Here is a 20,870-nt window from a genome sequence, read left to right as displayed (position 1 = left end):
CTTCTTTTATCAACGCTGATTATTTCTTTGTTAACGGTGACATGTCATCTCTTCGGTAATACGCTGAGGTAACTTTTTTAATTAGAAAGCAAAAATTAGAAGTGTGGTCTGCATAATGATCAGAAGTAATTAGGACACAGGAATGATAAAACTCTACATGTTTGTTAACAATCACAAAGGGTGGTGGAGTATGATAGTCAGATTAGCATTTATTGAAACGCTTCCTGGCAACACTGGCTGTCTAACCACAGGCAGGGCCGCCTGTGTTCATCCATGTGTGTGAGTCCACCTTGCTCTCATGTCCATCCCACGCTGGCACCACCATCTGCTACCCGTCGAAGTTCTGTCCGGCCCCAGCAAGGCTCCTCGCGCACACACACAGCTCCCTGTGTCCAGCTTGTGGTCAGACAGCCATGTGGCATTGAACCAAATGACCAACGGTTTGTGCACACATGCTGTGACCTTCACTATATGGTCCACAAACACCAAGTCCCTCTCAATCTTTCCCCTCTTTTTTGAGGTGCACATAGGCTCGATTAAAGCACTGAAAGAGAGTGTCTCTCTGTCTGTCCTTCCGTCTGTTTCTCTCTGTGCCATTTGGCCCAGTTTGCTGCCTTGGATTGAGAACATAGGAGCTCATCTTCACTACCAGCAATTCATATGTGTGTCTGTGTGTGCCTGTGTGTTTAGAAGACAACTAAAGAACTCCTTAGAGGGGTGTCAGATGGCAGGCGTTTGTGGTGATGTGTTGGGGGGCGGGGGGGGGGAGGTGGAGAGATGATGGGGGCGGATGAAGGAAAGGATAGACGGAAACACAAGGAGGCGAAGACTGCTGCGTTCTCTGCTCTTCAGCTTTTGTTCTCCCAGATAATAACTCTCCACCCCCTGACTCCAAAAACCAAGGGAACCCCTCCAGTCTGGAAACATGAGTAGTGTTCAAGGATGCCGTGACAAATAGTTATTCCAACCTACATCAAGGTGTGTTATAAAACCTACTTCAGCGGCTTGAATTTTGAAATGTCTTGAAGATTTACACAAGCTTGTAAGATGATTCACTGTGAATTATCTGCAGTTGGAACTGCAACATAGCCAGATTTATCACAGTCAATTATAAATGCCCTATGTTGCCCTAAAAAACCCAACATGCTTTTAATTCAGGCCAAAACTGAGTGGGGGGGGGGGGAGAACACAGAGGTACATTATTGCCAACAGCCTGGAGGCCAATCTGCCAGTAGCTGTGAAGAAAACTGAAAATTACAGATTTTTTTTTAACAGATTACGACTTATGACCACATTCAGACAGGTGTGCTCAGGTGAAAGTGGTAATACAGATCTTTGCACAAGAAGAAGATGGAAGGCAAAGCACATGTTGACAGGATGGGGAAATCTGACAGGAAATCAAAAGGCACTGAATGTTACAGTGAAAACAGATTTCTGTTTGCTATGACCCGGTTGAGTACAGCAGCATCTGCAACCCACATAAGATCTAAAAATACTCCCGCACCATTGACTGCTACTATGCTGTGGCCTAGGTAGGTAGATGAATAACAGCGTGTGTATGGTGCGCGTGTATTGTGTGTGCATGTGTTAAAGGAATAAAGGTTTGGCTGTACATACTGAGGTTTGCTGCAGCCTTGTTTAGAAGTCTCAAGCAGAAATACAGTATTTAATGCATAGCATATTGCAAATATGTTGTGCGTTGTTATGCATATGGCAGAAGCACCTGTGGGCTACACTAGGCACCAATTACTGTAAATCAAATGCACTCATGCATTGCTGTAAATACACTACTGTTAGCTATATGTGGCCCTGTTAGGATTTCATGTGCTCATGGATGTGGATAAGGCCAAGTTGCTCAAACGACAGCCACGGAAATTCTTCTGCTGTGCAGATGTGTAACAGATGTATCTCATATCTCATATTGAGCCAACACTGCAAAAGAAAGCTAAAAAAAACTAAAATATTTGTCTGTAGTATGCTTCAGCTGTTAGTTATGTGACCGACTTATTCAGGGAGTTTAATTAAACTTAGTGTCTCTTTATCCTTTCTTCCACCCAACACCCCAACCCTTACCATTGTTGCCTTATGCTTGCTCAGTGGGGGTCGTCTGGCTGTTGGGGTTTTCTCTGCATGTTTGTTGGTGTACTTTCTTTACAATATAAAGCTGTTGTTGTGATTTGGCGCTACATAAATAAAATTGAATCTATTTAAATTAAACAAAACAAGGAGGAAGAGTTGCATTAGACTGTTACGAGAGGTTGTACCTTTTGCCAGACTGCTTCCCTTCTCTCTCTCCTCTCCTGCACCTGCCTCTCTTCCGTGAACCGCTGTCGGCTGCACCGTTTGCTGCACAGGTGCGAATGGAGCAGCAGCTCCAGGAGCTCCGCCAATTAGGAGCACCGAACGGGGCCACGTGAACAAATCCCGTCGTCTAAATTCCCGTTCAGCGGCGGGCAGCTCTGAGTGAGCGGCAGCCCTGAAAGCCACACTGAGTGGGGAAGTAATAACGGCAGGCTGAACGGGAGCAGTGTGCAGGTAAATTGCTTTTTGTCCTGGCTTTACACTCCCCCTTCACTCCCTTCATCTCCCCTCACCAGCTCCGCATGAAGCAATTCAGATGCGCAGCTTTGGGACGGGATGTCTTGGATTCATTCGTTGTCGCTTGCGGGTTGACTCTCTGCTCTCCTCCGATCAGATCCGCGGACAGGACAAACAGCATCCTCGGTTGCCCTGCACCGTCTACGCATTGAAACTCAGCCCCCCCCCCCCCTCCTCCAGCTCCTCTTTTTCCCCTCTCCCCCTTGTCTCTTCCAGGCACATGAGGCTATTGATAGTTGACAGCAGCCTCGTAATCCCCGGCTGATCTGGCTGATCTTCCACAGCCATTTGCGAAACAAGAATGTTGATTGAACTTTATTTTGCTTCTAGATTTATTTTAGCTTAATTGGTAACGCCAGCATAGACTGACGCTGTGGCACCGGGGAGCGTGAGAGGCTTTTTGGTGCTGCATGCAGCCAGGCAGAGGCATAAGCTTTTTTTGCTGAATTATTTATAAGACTGTCTGGGGGGAGAGAGAGAGAGTAGCTAATGCCTCTCGTGGATGGAGAGGGAGCCCTGGAGAAGATAGGCTATAGCTCCTCATATGCTTTTTAAATCAGTTTCTTTGCTCAGTTTTTTTTTTTTTTGACTCTGTTGTTTTGGCAGTAAAGTCGTATTTAATGCTTTCAACTACAAAAAGAAATCACTAAACAAGCACTCGTACTTTTTCTTTCATGCTGACTTGTTTACTCAGCATCTTACATCTGATTTTCTGTTTTATTTAAAATTGATTGTGTTAATGGACACAATCGACTTTTCTTTTTTACAAGCCTCAGATTAGATATCACATATATTAGATTTAGTAAATATAAATGAATCTGCGGTGAATTCTTGCCTAACCTCTCAAAGTAATGTCATTAGCTGCACAGGCTATACATTAATGAAAAAGCTCAGTTAGAAGCTCGTATCTTGTCTTTTTCTCTTTGTGTGTGTAAATGTATATATAGGCTATGTGTGTCTGCATATGGGTTGAGGAATAGCTTTATCGCCATATATCAGCGGCTGTTTACGCTGTCACGTATTTTTTTCCCCCCTCTAAAATCCCTTCCTGGTACGGAGAGCTAGTAGTAGGCTATAGATTACATACATGCGGCACTTCTGCACTTGCCTTCTTCACAGCCCGACTCCAGCGGAATGAGTCGACCCCCCCCTCGTCCGCGCCTGCGCACTCCCGCCATTCATCTTCGGAGATTTCTCCCTCTCTTTGGCTCCGCTCTCGTGTCTTGCGAGGCGGGATAGACCAGCAGGCGGCTCCGGGCTCGCGCTCGCTCGCTGCTCAGGTTGTCAAGGCGCTCGTGATTTTTTTTTATTCTCTTCGTCGCGAGTGGACGGTGACAGCTCGTCTCGCTCACGTGTTGGACTGAGCTTTGTTTATCGGGTTTGTTTTGTCTTTGCTCGGATATATATTTTTGTGGGGTTTTTTGAGTCATTGACGGACTCCCAGCAGCCCATTTGCCAACCTCGTAAGTATTTTCTTGATGTTTTCTGACGCCTTTCTACGGCGCGCCGTCCAGGCAGAGTTAAGAATCTAGTAGCAAGAGTTTGAACAATTTATCTCTCCCTGTCGGTTGGTTGTGGTTAAGTTAACTGGCATTAAATAATTTATTTATTTTTATTTTTATTTTGCTTTCGCTTTTCCTTGTCAAAAAAGCAAAAAGAGGAACTACGTACACTATAAACTTTATTAATGTTACTGTTACTGAGCGTGTTACGTTTTCAGTCAGACATGTTTGAGTCTCAAAAATTAACCGTTCTTTGAAGAATAAGACAATGAAGCCAGATGGTGTCGGTCGACTGTAGTTCATCTTTTATAGCAGGTGTCTGATAGCCCACTTCCGCACTTGACTGTAAGATATGTAGGCTATACCGTTGGCACAAAGGTCTCAATTGTTTAGCTGTAATATTTTATCAAACCCTTCTTCTGCGGTTTTTGGGGTAAGTCTTCCTGAAGTGTTAAATGCATTTTTTTTAAATTGCTATGTTACTTAACTACTTCCTTTTTTTTAAATGCACCTTTAGCCTTCACGGGGGCATAGATTTAGGGAACCAAAAGTAAGTGATCAAAGTTTCATCACTGAGGTTAACTGGCTACTTCCTTACATACATATACCTCCTGTTTTGTGTGTGTATATGTGTCCTATTACGCGAGTGTGTCTATACGTGTGCGTGCATGCCCGTCATCGAGCGAGTGACAGAGAGGAAGAAAATGCTGAACTGCTCTCCCGTCTTGCTCAACCAGTTTGTTGGCATACCAAAAAAACAACAACAAAAAACCCCACGCATTAAACCGTAAACGTGCGCCTCATTTCCCGGTGTTGGAACAACTCGAAAGACCACAGCAGGCGTGTCAGCTTGTCAGCGTTCAAAGGTCTTCACACCTACCAGCATGCAGTACCACGCAGAACTTTCTAACTTGTTTCGTCTGATGCTGCAATATTTCTCCTCTTGTTAATTTTTTTTTTTCGTTATGTGCAGATAGTTTGTTTCTCTTTTTATTGACTGGTGAATTGAGCTGCTTTTGCTCTCTGCTATTCTCCAGTGCTTCTCATTTGTCTTATCGTTTCTTTGTGTCTGGTGGTCCTCATGCTTGACTAATGGCCTGTTGCCTTGAGGTTATTTTTATTTGCTCCACCCTTCTCCAACCTGCTTTCGTGTGCAGGAGGTGCCCCTTGCTGACACACTCAGCCACACCTGTCCTGGTTATGTGGAAATGTGGGGTGCCTTTGTTGCCTCTCTCGCCTAAATGGAGTTGATTTATTGAGAGGCAACACAGGCTTCTTTAGTCCTTACTTGTTACAGCCGTATAATGCTCGTCTTGTACTGCACACAGTAGACTTTGTGAACGTGTTGGAGAGAGGGGGAGACAGGATTATTACATCCTTACTTCTTTATTTGTGTGGTCGTACACGGCTATTTACTGCAGTGGACAAATATCTGCCTGCAGCCCTACAAAGTGAGCATTACATAGGTTAGGCTGAAAAAGTGTGCGTATGCTTGTGTCTGTGTGTGTGCATGCGTGCACTCCAGGCCCCTCCAGCACTTTCGTGGACTCCTTCGCCCAAGCATTGACTTTGCAGTGAACTCTGAGTATTGACAAGATAAAAGGATGAGAAGGAGGGAAAGAGTGAGCTGTTATTGTATGATCACCCTGCACAGTCTGTCTTTGTTTCCTCCTCCTTCTTTTAAGCATTGTTTTCCCTTGCTGTTCCTTTTTTGATATTCCAGATTTCCCTGATTCCCCTTTTCTTCATAATTCCCCCTTGACATCTCAGACTTTTTTTAAAGCATTTTTTGTGGGGGTGGGGGGTTTCAAAGATGAAACAGGCATAGATGTTTCAACTTTGAATCTAGACATATATATATATATATTAGGGGTGCAACGATACACAAAATTCACGGTTCGGTTCGGTTCGATACTTTGGTGTCACGGTTCGATATTTTTTCGATACAAAAAAAACGTTCATGCCTTTTTAATTTGTCATTTATTAAAATTATAAATATATATTTTAACTTAAAAGTACAGTTTTTAAATTTAACCCTAACCCTTGTGCGTGTTTTTTATTTTGACAGCGAATGCGCACCTGCGGACCACTTATGTGCACCCCTGGTTATTTAGCTCGTCATATTGCAGCCACAGAAATTCTTTTGTCCATGAAACCATAAAGCTGCACTTTCTTTTTGCCTTATAGTCTGATTTGTCATAACTTCTCCGTTTTGTGGTAAGCTTTTCTTTGGCTGTCACTTCTTCACCCTGACCTGTCTTATTTGGCTCAGCAGAACTAAAATATATATCCTGCTGCTTTTACACACGCACTCACATAAGCTCAGCGATTCTCTGCGCGATCAACCTCTCACATGTTTAAGCTTGCTGTGGGAGATTTCACTTATCATGTTTGCGTAGTAAGCTAACGATTAATAAGACAATGTCAGAGGAATTGGTGCACAAATTATCATCACTCACAGATCAGTGCTGTCGCTCTCTATACACAGTTCGCACGATTGCAAAGTGAAAGCAAAAAAACAAGCGCAAATTCAAACGCGATTTCAATATGTCACATATTGACAGTGGCTCACCGATGCCAATGACATAATTACCCAGCTACATTTCTGAAAGAATGCAAAAGCATTGCCATATATTTTTCCTTCCTACAATAGCCCGACGGGCAGGGAAGAGATAGATTTTGGTAGCCCGACTGAAAAAATCGCTAGCTCCAGGACGTCGGGCTAGCGATATTGCAAGCCCTGTATCTGATTGAGGAATCACTCATCTTTGGAAAAGAGAGTTTATTACAGAGAAATGTCTCTTTCCAAAATAAAAGCTATACTATCCGCTTCTTCTGGGCTATATTCTCAGCAGCATAAGGAGAATCATGTGCTAACAGCTGTCCAAATGACTCGGCTAAAGTTAGTTAGTTGTTTTTGTCTTTGCACTAGGATGATGTCGGCGTAAATGTGCTGTCATATTCGTTGTGTTCCCACTAGTGCTTTCAGGTTAATCTCGTTGAAATGACCTTAACGCCACAACACGGCAAATCTCCGTTAACGAGCTACCGCCGATCGCCCCGTGCATGGGGCTAGACGGCCAACACTTTAACGAGCTAACTGCGCTAACACACTAGTTCCCACCCATGTAATTGAGCATTGCATGGCACATCCAACATACTGTTTTACTTTAGTCCATGACTCGCTTACCTTCAGGGTCATACGTCACATGAAAACCAAAATAATTCCAAACGCCAGATCTGAATGAGGGTGGGGGAGGTCCATGTTGCAAGGAGAGCTTAACTTCTGTCTTGCTAGCTTGCCCTGCGCTCTTCCTCCTGACTATGCTGTCTGTGTTGAGCGCTCAGTGGATCTGCGCTCGACAGTGCAGCCTAGGCAGAGTAGTCGAACGCAGATTCACTGAGCGCTCAACACAGACAGCATCGTCAGAAGGAAAGTTGATAAAATAAATTACAAATGTTGTATTGTTCGATACATATGCGTACCGAACCAAAAGCACTGTATCGAACGGTTCAATATCGATACGAATATCGTTGCACCCCTAATATATATATATATACATATATTCATATATATATGAATATATTTAGCTCAGGTGACATTATGGCCCTAAAATGGAAATTTCCACTATACTATCGCTATTGATATGCCTATATTTCACATTCCTGAGACATAAACCCCGTGTTTTTTTTTATTTAAAGTAGGGTGTTTTACCATTTAGCCCTTGGTGTTTGATTTCCCTAGAATCTGGAAGGCGATTGAAGCGCACCCAGTGGATTTGGATTGCTTCAGTGGATTTGAAAATGGATTTAATTTCCACTAATGGAACTTACTTGGGACCAGATACCCAGATTAAGGACACATAGAGAACTGGCAACACTAGTAGATAGACTGAGCACACATAGCAAAGACAAATAGAGACACAGCAGAGTGACAATTTAATATCAGCCATAAACCATAAAATAGTGGTTTTTGACAGGTTCTTTTTTCTAAATATATTCCACACTGTCAAAGACCATTTTGTTTTTTTTTCCAACATCCACACTAAGTTTTACTTTTGTAACGCATAATCATAAATTGACATCCCTATAGAGCTTCTGAGGTTGTCACAAAAGAAATTGTTATATTTACAGAGATAAAGAGAAATTCCAGGTTCAAGAGTATTTTAAAGATTGCAGTTTTTAACATTTGTTTTTTAATTTTTATATGAACTGAAGCTAGATCCTCAGAGATCTCCACATAGTCAGCAATTGAGATGTCTGAGTGGACCAATCTGTGAATCATTTTCCATTGTCAGATACATTAAATGATGATGATTTCATCAAAAATCAATTCATTCATTCATTCATCCAAAAAGCAATCAAACCAAAATCAAAATTACTGAACAAAGTAAAAGTGCATTAAATTAAAATATGAATGATCATAGATGCAACTGATATCAGTTTCTACTGACCTGTGTGCCTCTCATTATCAAATAAACAACTGGAACCCTAAGGACTGGAGCCCTTAGATGATACCATTTGGTATGAGCGGTTATACTGTACATGTTGTTTATGTAGGATTTTTTAAGTTAATTATTATTTTGGACCTTGCTTTCGTGTGTTTATTCACAACATTTTGACTTTCTGAACTTGTTAAGGATTCATATTATATCGCCAACATAGCAAAACTAATTTTTGTGATTTTTCATTCAAATGTCAGAGGCAAAAGCTTATCTTTTATCTAATTCCTTCAGTTTGTGTTGTTGTTAGGTCAGCGTTGTATGAATGACAGTGTATGGCCTTCTCATTAAAAAGTCCATATGAACAGAATCAACCTTTTGGGATTTACTTACCTGGATGATTGAGCATGAATCAAGACACTTACTAAATAGTGTTGTCAGTATTACTGTCAATACTGACAAGCTTATATGACGACATATTTTAACCAGGTTGTTTGAGAGAGTTTTGAAGGCGAGAATAGCCATTTGCCTGAGATGTAGGTTTATTGGCTTTATCATATTGTAGCTTGTCTGTTCCTTGTGTATTCACTCCACTTGCCTGATTCCTGTCACCTCTAAATGTGTCCCTCGGTTCAGCTCTCTTTCTTCTGCATCTGTTTTATGTACGCCTGGGAATGGCGTCATGGTCCTTCAGCAGCTTGGGCTCTGGTGTGCTTTATGTTATGTGCTCAGTTTAAACAGTTTGGAATCTCAGTAACACTCACTCAGTAATAAGAGGAGACACAGCAATGTCATGGGACGTCTCTCTCTCCTGCTGCTACCTCTGCAGCATTTGAGTGTGTTTTGGTGCCCACTGCCTATCAGTGAAACAGGAGTCTTTCCACCAGTTCTCAGATTCTAGCATACAGCAGCACATTTAGAGTCTCATCTGGCAAGGAAATGTAGCTTTAATTCAATTGGCCAGAGCTTTAGTAAAAGCTTTCCTAATTGGCTGGTATGGAAGCTGGCTGCCAAGGTTCCAGTAAGCACAACAGGGAGTTGAGGACAGTCCCAGAGGTGCTGTAGTGCAGGTGAGACTGTGCAAAGGGCAGATAACATGAGAGTGTGCTACTGTTTTGAATATTCCTCCATACACAATAATAAAGAACCTGCTAACTCCGATCCATCCGCCTGACCATATCTCAGTTTCAGCTGTGTCGTGTGCCACACATATGCAAATGTACACATGCAAACACACCCATGTGCATTAACAAGAAAGGCTTTTGTCTCACAAACACAAGGAAACATCTTCCCCACTTGGTAAAGGAACAAAGTCATCAACGCAAGAATATTGTCTCTGCGTGTGTTTTATAAAAAGTGTGCAGACAGAAAAGAGACACAAAAAAATGCTACTGCCAACAGCCACATCAGCCATTCCTGCTTCCTTCACCTCAGGAATCCAGGAATAGTTCTGGGTGACAGAGACACCGGATACGAGATACGGAGACAAAGAGAGAAAACACACAGAGGCGGAGAGAGAACCAGGAAAGACAGAAACAGTGCAAGAGATGGCCATGTAAGGTTTACTGCACCATAGCGCTGTACCACCGCTGTACAGGGACACTGAAGCTGAAATTAGTGTTTCAGAGGATGGGATTTCAAGTTACTGTTAACGTGAACTTTGTTTTATTATCCGGGGGGGGGGGGGTGTTTCGTGGCTGCTTTATAACGACACAAAGGCAGCCTTCATTATATGATTCATTGTTGAGTCTGTAGAAATAACAGTGAGTCTATCTAAAAAATGGCCTGTTGTGGTTACATTATGATTTTAGTCAATTGTATATTAAATAATGAATGAATTATTTTCAGTGGCATTTCCAAGAAGAGCTAAATTGTTTGCATCCATATATTGTAAACCACTTAGTGTGGCATTTACACAACCCTTGTTCTACAAATTGAGATAAAGTCCAGATAAGTGTTGGGAAAGTATTAACTATTTCCTTCAGAAAATGATCATCCATATAATGTCTTAATTATTGTGATAACCTTTTATCAATTCAATTTATCAATTCCCACCAATATATAGCCATTCCTTTAATTTGTTCCCTCCTAGATTATCAAAGCATTGTGTCAAGCTTACTAGCATTTTCTTGTGTCTTTGTCTTTTTTTTGGTATGATCTCTTGCCAGATGTTTGATCACTATCTTTGGCTTATTCCTGTAAATTTTGTTTGTTGGATTTTTGGATCCTTGCCTGTCTCTTTGTGAATTGTTGGATATCTGGGCTGTCTTCCTGTGCTGGACCCAAGCGCTTGGGCGTTTGCTGTTCCATTTACAACGGGCAAACAGCACATTGGATATGAACAATAAATATAAACCTTCTCCTTTTACTAATGCGCTAGACTAACATTTGTCAAAATGGTGGGGAAAAAATATCAGAACAGTGTGTTGCTCCACTTTTAAAATATCACACTGTATTTGGTGTAAGATGGAAGCTTTCAGAAGTCCACTACATTTCTGCATATTCTGCATTACTTGCATAGGTGGTGCTGGATTTACCAGGAAAGGGGAGATAGTGGCAGAAGATGGTGCAGGTTTAAGAATGTACTTTTTCATTGAATGGTTGGGTTTGTTAGTAGGTGTTGCAACACCACATTTACTGAAGGAGTAAATGTATTATCCTTTGTTTAACAGTTTGGATGCCCGCCTGCTCTATCACTCGGATACTGCCAATCACTGGCAGCTCTCCCTCGTATGCAGTTGTTTATGCACAGGCGCACACAAGCATATGATGTTTACAGAGCACATGCTGATAACCAGTTTAGGTAAAGTAGAGGCAACTAAACTAATTCCTGCTCCTTCATCTCACTCTTTTACTGTTTTGTCCTCTAATACACTCATTTTCAAAAGTGTGCACACATCCTTGCACCCACCCACCCACCCACACACACACACTCACACACACACACACACACACACACACACACACACACACACACACACACACACACACACACACACACACACACACAACCCTGCCTGTCCCCTTCTCATGTCCCAGCTCTGCTTACTGTGTCAAAAAGAGCTTAGATCAGGGAAACCATAGCTTGCCCTCGTTCTGACTTCCAGGAAGATGGAGCTATTTATTCAGACCAAACAGGACATGTTTGGACTGACGCTGGAAAGTTGCCAGGCAGAATCCGAGCTGGTTCAATAATTTGGTTAATTTGATCCAAGTGCCATAGAGAAAGGTGCTTTCCTCTGTTTGCTCCAAAAAAGGCCAGAATGGGTGCTAGGGTTGCAAACCTTCAATATATTTTGTAGCAGTAGATCCTCCCCAAAAGGTTATCATTCATTTACAGTTTTTTACAGACGCTAGGACACATTTCTCAATACTTAGATCACTTTTGCAAAACTCCTCACACAGTGAGCACAACAGAAGTCTATGTGGGCTAAACTGAGGACCAGTTATCATTGTTTTGGCACAAAATGCATTCAATGACTACATCTCTCAAATTTCATGAATTATTTTCTCACTCAGACACAACAACTGCCAAAAATCTTTGTACATACAGGACATTTTGCATATACTTACATACTGTTTTCAAAACTGTTAAACTTATGGCCAAAACAATAACACAATGCAAAACTTAAAAAGACAGCAAAATTCAACAGCAATATTTTAGTGAAACATATTTTAAATCTAAAAATGCAGTTTAACCAGCCACAGCTGATTCTCATTGTAGATGAACATCTACACAGGTGTTACTCCTTCAATTTTTCAACTCTTTCAATTCTGGCATGCCAGAAGATTATTTCCTAGGTGTGTTGCCCTAGATGACATAAGATGTGATGTGGATGAGAACCTGCGGCCAAATGGAGAAGACCGAGTAGATTAGCATTACTATTGTATGTGTATCAGTGGATGGTGTGTATACAAATTCTTGTATTTTGGGATTACTTAGTGCAAAAAAATAAAAATACATAAACAAATATTAACGAATTCTGCATGATGTCTGATTCATTCCAGTAACATATATTGAAATTATAAAGAGAGATGTGTCCTTGTTTTACACAAGAAAACACTGTGTAATGCTACATGTTGTTAGTGTTTTTTAGGTCATTGTTTTGTGGGTGACAAAGTGTGTTTGTCGACTGTCAACCTTTGCTAGTGTTCTGGAAGAATGAGTTTATTTGAGACCTGAATAAAGTGTTTTGGTAGTTGTAGTGCATTTTGAATGTGAAATGAACTGCTTTGCCAAGCTGAAGGTCAGTTAGGAGAATTGTGTGAAGAGTTTTGCAAAAGTGACCTAAGTATTGTGAAATGTGTCCTAGCGGCTGTACAAAACTGTATTCACAAAAAAGTTGGCATAAAAAGAGCAAATTCCAGTAGGTTGATTGAGATGTGCTACTTCACAAATGCAGGTAAAAAAACAAAAATTGTGCTCTTTGGATCCATATAGGAAAAAGCTGGGAGGTTAGACTTGTACTTTGCTTTGTGATCAATAAGTTATAACCACAAAACCCAAGGCCCCATGGCATTCACATTTCCCCAGAGACCAAGGTGACATTCATTGCTTTTTTCTGCTCCAAAAACCCCCAGGTTTATTCAGTCAACTTTTATGACAAAGAGATTGTCAAAGAAATCTTTAATATTTTCTCATTATTCCGCTTTTTTTGCAAGATAAAAAACTGACCTGATTACCAGAATACTCTGTTTATTAAAAACTGTAGAGCTGTTTGCTCATCACAGTTGTGATATTCTGTCCTTGTGCGCTTTGTCTGTCACTTTTAAGGCTCTTGTCTTTTTAAAAAAAAAATTTTGTACCTCAGAAAGAGCAGATGAAAGATTGTTTTTGTAGCAAACATGAAAAATATTGTCAGTTCTTGAAGGTTTGTAGCTGCTTGTGTTGTGCTAGTTGTTAGTGATCCCACTCTGTCTGCACTGACACCTGTCTACAATCTCAAAAAAGTAAAATCTTGCTATTTCTGTCTAAAGAAGCAGTGTGAGACACCCTTCCTATCTCCTTCTCCTTCCCGTTATAAAACGTAACAGAAAATAATAAGTAATAAATCTCTGAGAAAAAGAAACTGTAGGCGAGTCTGTCTCCACTGGGGCTGTCTAAGGCTTTTATTTGTGCTACTGTGAGAAGAAAAAAGTCCTGGGATCATGAAACAGTCAAAACTACATTTGACGTTCATCTCACAAAAAATGAGTGAAGATTATAGCTCAGTTAAAAATAATTGACCGGAATACATTGGCTGTGTTGTGCATGCAGTTGCATCCCCATAAGCAATATTTTCTCTCAACAGCAGTGATCCACTGACCGGTGTTAGCAGATTAATTGCTGCTTTCATGTTAAGCTGTAGCATATCACCCTGTAATTGGTAATGGAGATTATCAGTGAGATACTGCGTGGGCCATGACAGATTTAGATTTTTATATATGCTTATCGTAAGAAAGTAGGATTTATGAGATTCTGTTCTCTTCTGTACGCACAAAGTAGCTCATGCTGACATGCACATTAAGATTATATATATTTTTTTAAAAAGAATATGTGTATGTCCACTTGTTACTGTCAAATTAATATTCCAGTGCAAGTTTAATTTCTGAACTGGTCCCCATGTAAGGCAGATACAACTGATACAATTATCTGAGTACCAGTTCAGCACGTATAGTGACTTTGTAAAGCCTTTCAATATATATATATTTAAATATATATAAAACACCCAGCACACCCCTGCGGGCGGTTTATCCTTCAAGCTCGGGTCCTCTACCAGAGGCCTGGGAGCTTGAGGGTCCTGCGCAGTATCTTAGCTGTTCCCAGGACTGCGCTCTTCTGGACAGAGATCTCCGATGTTATTCCCGGGATCTGCTGGAGCCACTCGCCTAGCTTGGGAGTCACCGCACCTAGTGCCCCAATTACCACGGGGACCACCGTTACCTTCACCCTCCACATCCTCTCGAGCTCTTCTCTGAGCCCTTGGTATTTCTCCAGCTTCTCGTGTTCCTTCTTTCTGATATTGCTGTCATTCGGAACCGCTACATCGATCACTACGGCCGTCTTCTTCTGTTTGTCTACCACCACTATGTCCGGTTGGTTAGCCACCACCATTTTGTCCGTCTGTATCTGGAAGTCCCACAGGATCTTAGCTCGGTCATTCTCCACCACCCTTGGGGGCATCTCCCATTTTGACCTCGGGACTTCCAGGTTATACTCGGCACAGATGTTCCTGTACACTATGCCGGCCACTTGGTTATGGCGTTCCATGTATGCCTTGCCTGCTAGCATCTTGCACCCTGCTGTTATGTGCTGGATTGTCTCTGGGGCATCTTTACACAGCCTGCACCTGGGGTCTTGCCTGGTGTGATAGACCCCAGCCTCTATGGATCTTGTGCTCAGAGCTTGTTCTTGTGCTGCCATGATTAGTGCCTCTGTGCTGTCTTTCAGTCCAGCTTTGTCCAGCCACTGGTAGGATTTCTGGATATCAGCCACCTCCTCTATCTGCCGGTGGTACATACCGTGCAGGGCCCTGTCCTTCCATGATGGTTCCTCGTTTCCCTCCTCTTTCTTGGGTTTCTGCTGCCTGAGGTATTCACTGAGCACTCAGTCAGTTGGGGCCATCTTCCCAATGTATTCTTGGATGTTCGTTGTCTCATCCTGGACTGTGGTGCTGACACTCACCAGTCCCCGGCCCCCTTCCTTCCGCTTAGCGTACAGCCTCAGGGTGCTGGACTTGGGGTGAAACCCTCCATGCATGGTAAGGAGCTTTCTTGTCTTTATGTCAGTGGCTTCTATCTCCTCCTTTGGCCAGCCTATTACCCCAGCAGGGTACCTGATCACGGGCAGGGCGTACGTGTTGATGGCCCGGATCTTGTTCTTACCATTCAGCTGACTCCTCAGGACTTGCCTGACCCTCTGCAGGTACTTGGTGGTTGCAGCTTTTCTAGCGGCCTCTTCATGGTTCCCATTCGCCTGCGGGATCCCCAAGTACTTGTAACTGTCCTCTATGTCTGCAATGTTGCCTTCTGGTAGTTCAATCCCCTCAGTTCTGACTACCTTCCCTCTCTTTGTTACCATCCGACTACACTTCTCCAGTCCGAACGACATTCCAATGTCATTGCTGTATAGCCTGGTAGTGTGGATCAGTGAATCGATGTCTCGTTCACTCTTGGCATACAGCTTGATGTCATCCATGTGCAGGAGGTGGCTGACAACTGCTCCGTTCCGTAGTCGGTATCCGTAGCCAGTCTTGTTAATGATCTCACTGAGGGGGTTCAGGCCTATGCAGAACAGCAGTGGGGACAGAGCATCTCCTTGGTAGATCCCGCACTTGATGGTGACTTGTGCGATGGGCTTGGAGTTGGCCTCTAGTGTTGTACGCCACATCCCCATTGAGTTCCTGATGAAGGCTCTTAGGGTCCCATTGATCTTGTACAATTCTAGGCATTCCAGTATCCAGCTGTGGGGCATTGAGTCATAGGCCTTCTTGTAATCAATCCAGGCAGTGCACAGGTTGGTCAGTCTGGTCTTGCATTCTCGGCTGATTGTTCTGTCTACCAGTAGCTGGTGTTTTGCGCCTCTGGTATTCTTGCCAATTCCTTTCTGTGTCCCGCTCATGTATTGACCCATGTGCCTGTTCATCTTAGCCGATATGATGCCTGACAGGAGCTTCCATGTAGTACTGAGGCAGGTTATTGGTCGGTAGTTGGAGGGGACCGGTCCCTTCTTGGGGTCCTTGGGGATCAGGACCGTCCGACCTTCGGTTAGCCATTCCGGGTGTCTCTCGTTAACTAGCAGCTGGTTCATTTGTGCTGCCAGACGCTCGTGGAGTGCAGTCAGCTTCTTTAGCCAGTAGGCGTGAACCATGTCGGGCCCTGGTGCTGTCCAACTCTTCATACTGGAGACCCTTTCTTGGATATCTGCCACTGTGATGGTTACTGGACCCTGTTCAGGGAAGTCGCTGTGGTCTGCCCTCAGATCCACTAGCCACTGAGCATTGCCGTTATGGGTTGCGTCCTTCTCCCATATGCTCTTCCAGTATTGCTCCGTCTCCAGCCTTGGTGGTGCTGTTCTCTTATTATTATTGTTCCCTTGCCACTGAGAGTACACCTTTGCTGGTTCTGTGGAGAACAGCTGGTTTATTCTCCTGCCTTCTATCTCTCTGGTGTACCTCCTCAAGCGGCTGACCAAGGCTGTGAGTCTTTGCTTGGCAGTTTCCAAGGCCTCAGGTATGGACAGCTTGCTGTATTTCTTATGCACCTTCTTTGTCGCACCTTTCTGCAACTCCGATAGTTGGCTAACCTCCCTCCGTGCTACTTTGATCTTGCCCTCTAGCCTCCTTCTCCATGGAGGGTACTGCCCCTTGTGGCTGTTCAACTTGTAGCCAAGCACCTCACTGATCACTGCTGCCGTATTGTAGATCAGCTTGTTGGTGTCGGTAATCGTGGTTGTAGTTATTGTCCGTAGTGCTGCATATACTGTATGTATATATATATATATATATATATATGTATATGTATATGTATGTGTGTGTGTGTGTGTGTGTGTATGTATATATATATACACACACACACACACATATATATACTATGTATATATGTGTGTGTGTGTGTATATATATACACACACACACACACACACACACACACACACACACACACACACACACACACATATATAATATGTATATATATATGTGTGTGTGTGTGTGTGTGTGTGTATTTATTTTATTTTATTTTTTTACTGAAATGTATAAGAGCCACTTGTATTATATGCCTCAGTGCTGAAAAGGATTCAACAGAAGCAGAAGATGCAACAGAACAGCACATCCTTCCTGACACACTCATACATGCTTGTGAGCAGGCGGACGTGAATTGTTGTGAAGCTTTACCATATTTTCTCCTGAGATCATTTCATCGTTTCACTCCAGCTCACACATCAGTGTCAGCCTGACTTTTATAAGCATGGCCACCATTCAGCCAGCGGCCAGTGTGTGTGTATGTGTGTGTTTGTAGCTGTGAAAGGAAGAGGAAGGTCAGGAGTGTACGAGATTTGTATGCGTTCAAAAGTCTATATGTTTTTGTTTGAGTCGATAAGCTATCTCATCGCCCATTTGTTGTATCTTTGTAAACTGCTTGGTGCCAGAAAGTAATTGTTCATCACCGCTGGTTTGCAGCATGCAGCTTGTTCTCATTCTGTGCGTAGTGATATTAAACACAAGCAAGCAGAGGATACAGTTAGAATCAAAGAGTCAAGTGCCAGTTGGATAGTTATAGTGGTGGGCAATATGACCTAAATCTTGTATCGCAGTATTTTTTTAAGGACTCTAGGAGTGTATCATGGTATCATTATAATAATCACTATTTTTTCCCCTATCAGTGGCCTTCATATAGGTTTACAGAGATTCATTTATCTAGCAGGAGTATGTAAAATGTAACATATTAATGTCATTGTAAAAAAGGAATAAAACGTAAATAAAACTGCACAACCAAAACAACAACTAATCTATTCTTTAACAGGCATCTTGTTAAAGGCTGTTCATGCAGTCTTTACCAGGCTGCCTGTTCTGTGTTTTGGTTGGATATAATTTCACTTTTCATTATTTAAACAAAGTCAACAGATGGCTCGTTAGCATTGATGTTTCCACAGCAGAGCTGTGAAGTGTAGCTTTGAAACCAACTCAGTTTGGAGTTATGCTTTCTTTTTTTTTTGGTTGCACAAATGATTCCATCATCAGGAAAAAACACCTAACAGGCTTGAGTACCAGGTCATCTTTGCATGAGTTCGGCTGGCAGTAACAGAGCACAGAAGCAGCGTGACCAGAAATGACAGAAAAAACAGTCTTTCTCTCTCTCTCTCGCTCTCTCTCTTTTTTCTTCATCCTCCATCAGTCTTCACTGTTATTTAACACGCTGTTATTTTACCTGGCTAGCAGAACAGTGCAATGTTGTACAGTAACTGTGTTGCTATTAGTTCTACATTTTGTTTATATGTCACAGATTATTGTGTGCCCTGATTTCTATCTTGATGTGTTAGCTGTAAATTATTAATGTTTGTCCTATATTTGTTTTTTATAATTAGAATTGAAGGATACAAAGTAAAAACAGCCCCGCTCTCAGTACGCTGCTTTCCTTGTAGCTGCTAATAAGACACATTTAAATCCTGTGAAGATCCACAGTGGGGTTTTTGTTTTTTTACTAGTATGGCTGTATTTGAAGCATGTATAAAATTACAAAAGGTATACCGCCCACATTAGAAGTTTATTGCCTCCTGAACTACAGTTTTTAATTGCATGAATCTATCACACTGTTCTTTTGCTACATGGACATGTGTGTAATAAACAGATGGTATGTGTGTTGTTCGTAACAAGCTCTGAATGAAATTATAAAATACTGACAAACTGCACGAAGAAGTCTTACAAACTCCATTTTTTTGTGTCAGGGGTTTTACTTCAAAGTCAAATGTACTTGAGGAATTTCCCTTGACTATTTGTCATTAGCCTGTAATGTTTTTTTTCATCGTAGCCCAGTGAAGTTATTGGTTTCCCACATTTCAGTGTTAATGACTTTCATCAATACTCCCATGGATGTGTCTCAGATGTTTTACATTTAGCTGGAGGTTTTGCGTGTAGGTGTTTAGAGTAAGAGCTATGTGCATATGAATAAAGAAATATGGGAGATAAAGATAAACCAGAGAAAAAAAGGACTCTGTACTTTGTAGCATTTTAATAAGTCTGAATAAATTGCTACACTCTGGGGCTGGTGTAGAACATCTTAGTCTATTCTTATCATGGGATGGGATTTGAGTAGTTAACCTCATTGAGCTATGGATCGACGTGAAGTTTTCAAAATATTAAAGTGAACAAACATTCCTGAATCTATAATTTCCTGCCATAAAGTGTTTGAATTGAGAAATTTCTATGTCTATGTAAATGTTCCATTTCCATATATATATATATATATATATATATATATATATATATATATATATATATATATATATATATATATATATATATATATATATTAGGGGTGCAACGATACACAAAATTCACGGTTCAGTTCGATTTGATACTTTGGTGTCACGGTTCGATATTTTTTCGATACAAAAAAATGTTCATGCCTTTTTAATTTGTCATTTATTAAATTTTCACGGCACATTCCGCACCACATCTCTGTGCGTTCATCATTTGTTTGAAGCCAGCTCACCTCCTGCAACCACTTTTCCGAGAATACGCACTTCTTTTGTGGTTCGGACTCCTTCTGACATTTCTTTGGAGGTGGAGGGACACCAAAGTAATTGCTTAAAGGAGCTTGCTTCTTCGACATCTTTAAGAGTTCTAAACAAATGTCTGTCCTCCTCCTGAAAATCTTATGTACGCAAACATGCGTTGCAACTTCTTATCTTGTGCGTGTTTTTTATTTTGACAGCGAATGCGCACCTGCGGACCACTTATGTGCAGCCCTGGTTATTTAGCTCGTCATATTGCAGCCACAGAAATTCTTTTGTCCATGAAACCATAAAGCTGCACTTTCTTTTTGCCTTATAGTCTGATTTGTCTGATTTTACCACAAAACTTTTCCATTTTGTGGTAAGCTTTTCTTTGGCTGTCACTTCTTCACCATGACCTGTCTTATTTGGCTCAGCAGAACTAAAATATATATCCTGCTGCTTTTACACAGGCACTCACATAACGCTCAGCGATTCTCTGCGCGATCAACCTCTCATATGTTTAAGCTTGCTGCGGGAGATTTCACTTGTCATGTTTGCATAGTAAGCTAACGATTGATAAGACGATGTCAGAGGATTTTGCGAGCGTAAATGTGCAGTCATATTCGTTGTGTTCCCACTAGTGCTGTCAGCGTTAATCTCGTTGAAATGACCTTAACGCCACAACACGGCAAATCTCCATTAACGAGCTACCGCGGATCGCCCCGTGCGTGGGGCTAGACGGCCACCACGTTAACGAGCAAACTGCGCTAACACACTAGTTCCCACCAAGGTAGTTGAGCATTGCGTGGCACATCCAACATACTGTTTTACTTTAGTCCATGACACGCTTACCTTCAGGGTCATACGTCACATGAAAACCAAAATAGTTCCAAACGCCACATCTGAATAAGGGTGGGGGAGGTTCAATTTGCCATGTTGCAAGGAGAGCTTAACTTCTGTCTCGCTAGCTTGCCCTGTGCTCAGTGAATCTGCGTTCGACTACTCCGCCTAGGCTGCACTGTCGAGCGCAGATCCACTGAGCGCTCAACACAGACAGCATCGTCAGAAGGAAAGTTGATAAAATAAATTAAAACTTTTGTATTGTTCGATACATATGCGTACCGAACCGATCAC

At 42.0% G+C, this 20,870-nt stretch overlaps 1 protein-coding gene across 4 annotated transcripts in view; it reads left to right on the top strand.

Moving 5' to 3' along the window:
• The first annotated feature begins 2,453 nt into the window (after positions 1–2,453).
• The window catches only part of strbp (spermatid perinuclear RNA binding protein), a 120,562-nt gene continuing 102,145 nt past the window's right edge, over positions 2,454–20,870 (top strand). Inside the window, exon 1 of one of the 4 annotated variants that reach the window (XM_086300407.1) lies at positions 2,454–2,535. The gene's annotated coding sequence lies outside the window, so the exon portion shown is untranslated. Of the gene's footprint in view, positions 2,536–3,779; positions 4,062–20,870 lie in introns of those variants that run through there. The other 3 variants (XM_086300406.1, XM_086300409.1, XM_086300408.1) reach the window with 3 other exon arrangements.

The sequence above is a fragment of the Aulonocara sp. 'chitande type north' Nkhata Bay genome, linkage group LG7, assembly GCF_057382095.1.
Source record: "Aulonocara sp. 'chitande type north' Nkhata Bay isolate Kocher_YH1m ecotype deep benthic linkage group LG7, A_spYH_male_GT1.1, whole genome shotgun sequence".
Classification (NCBI taxonomy): Eukaryota; Metazoa; Chordata; class Actinopteri; order Cichliformes; family Cichlidae; genus Aulonocara; species Aulonocara sp. 'chitande type north' Nkhata Bay.
Note: the sequence above shows the minus strand (reverse complement) of the source record. Positions and strands in the feature narration are given on the sequence as shown.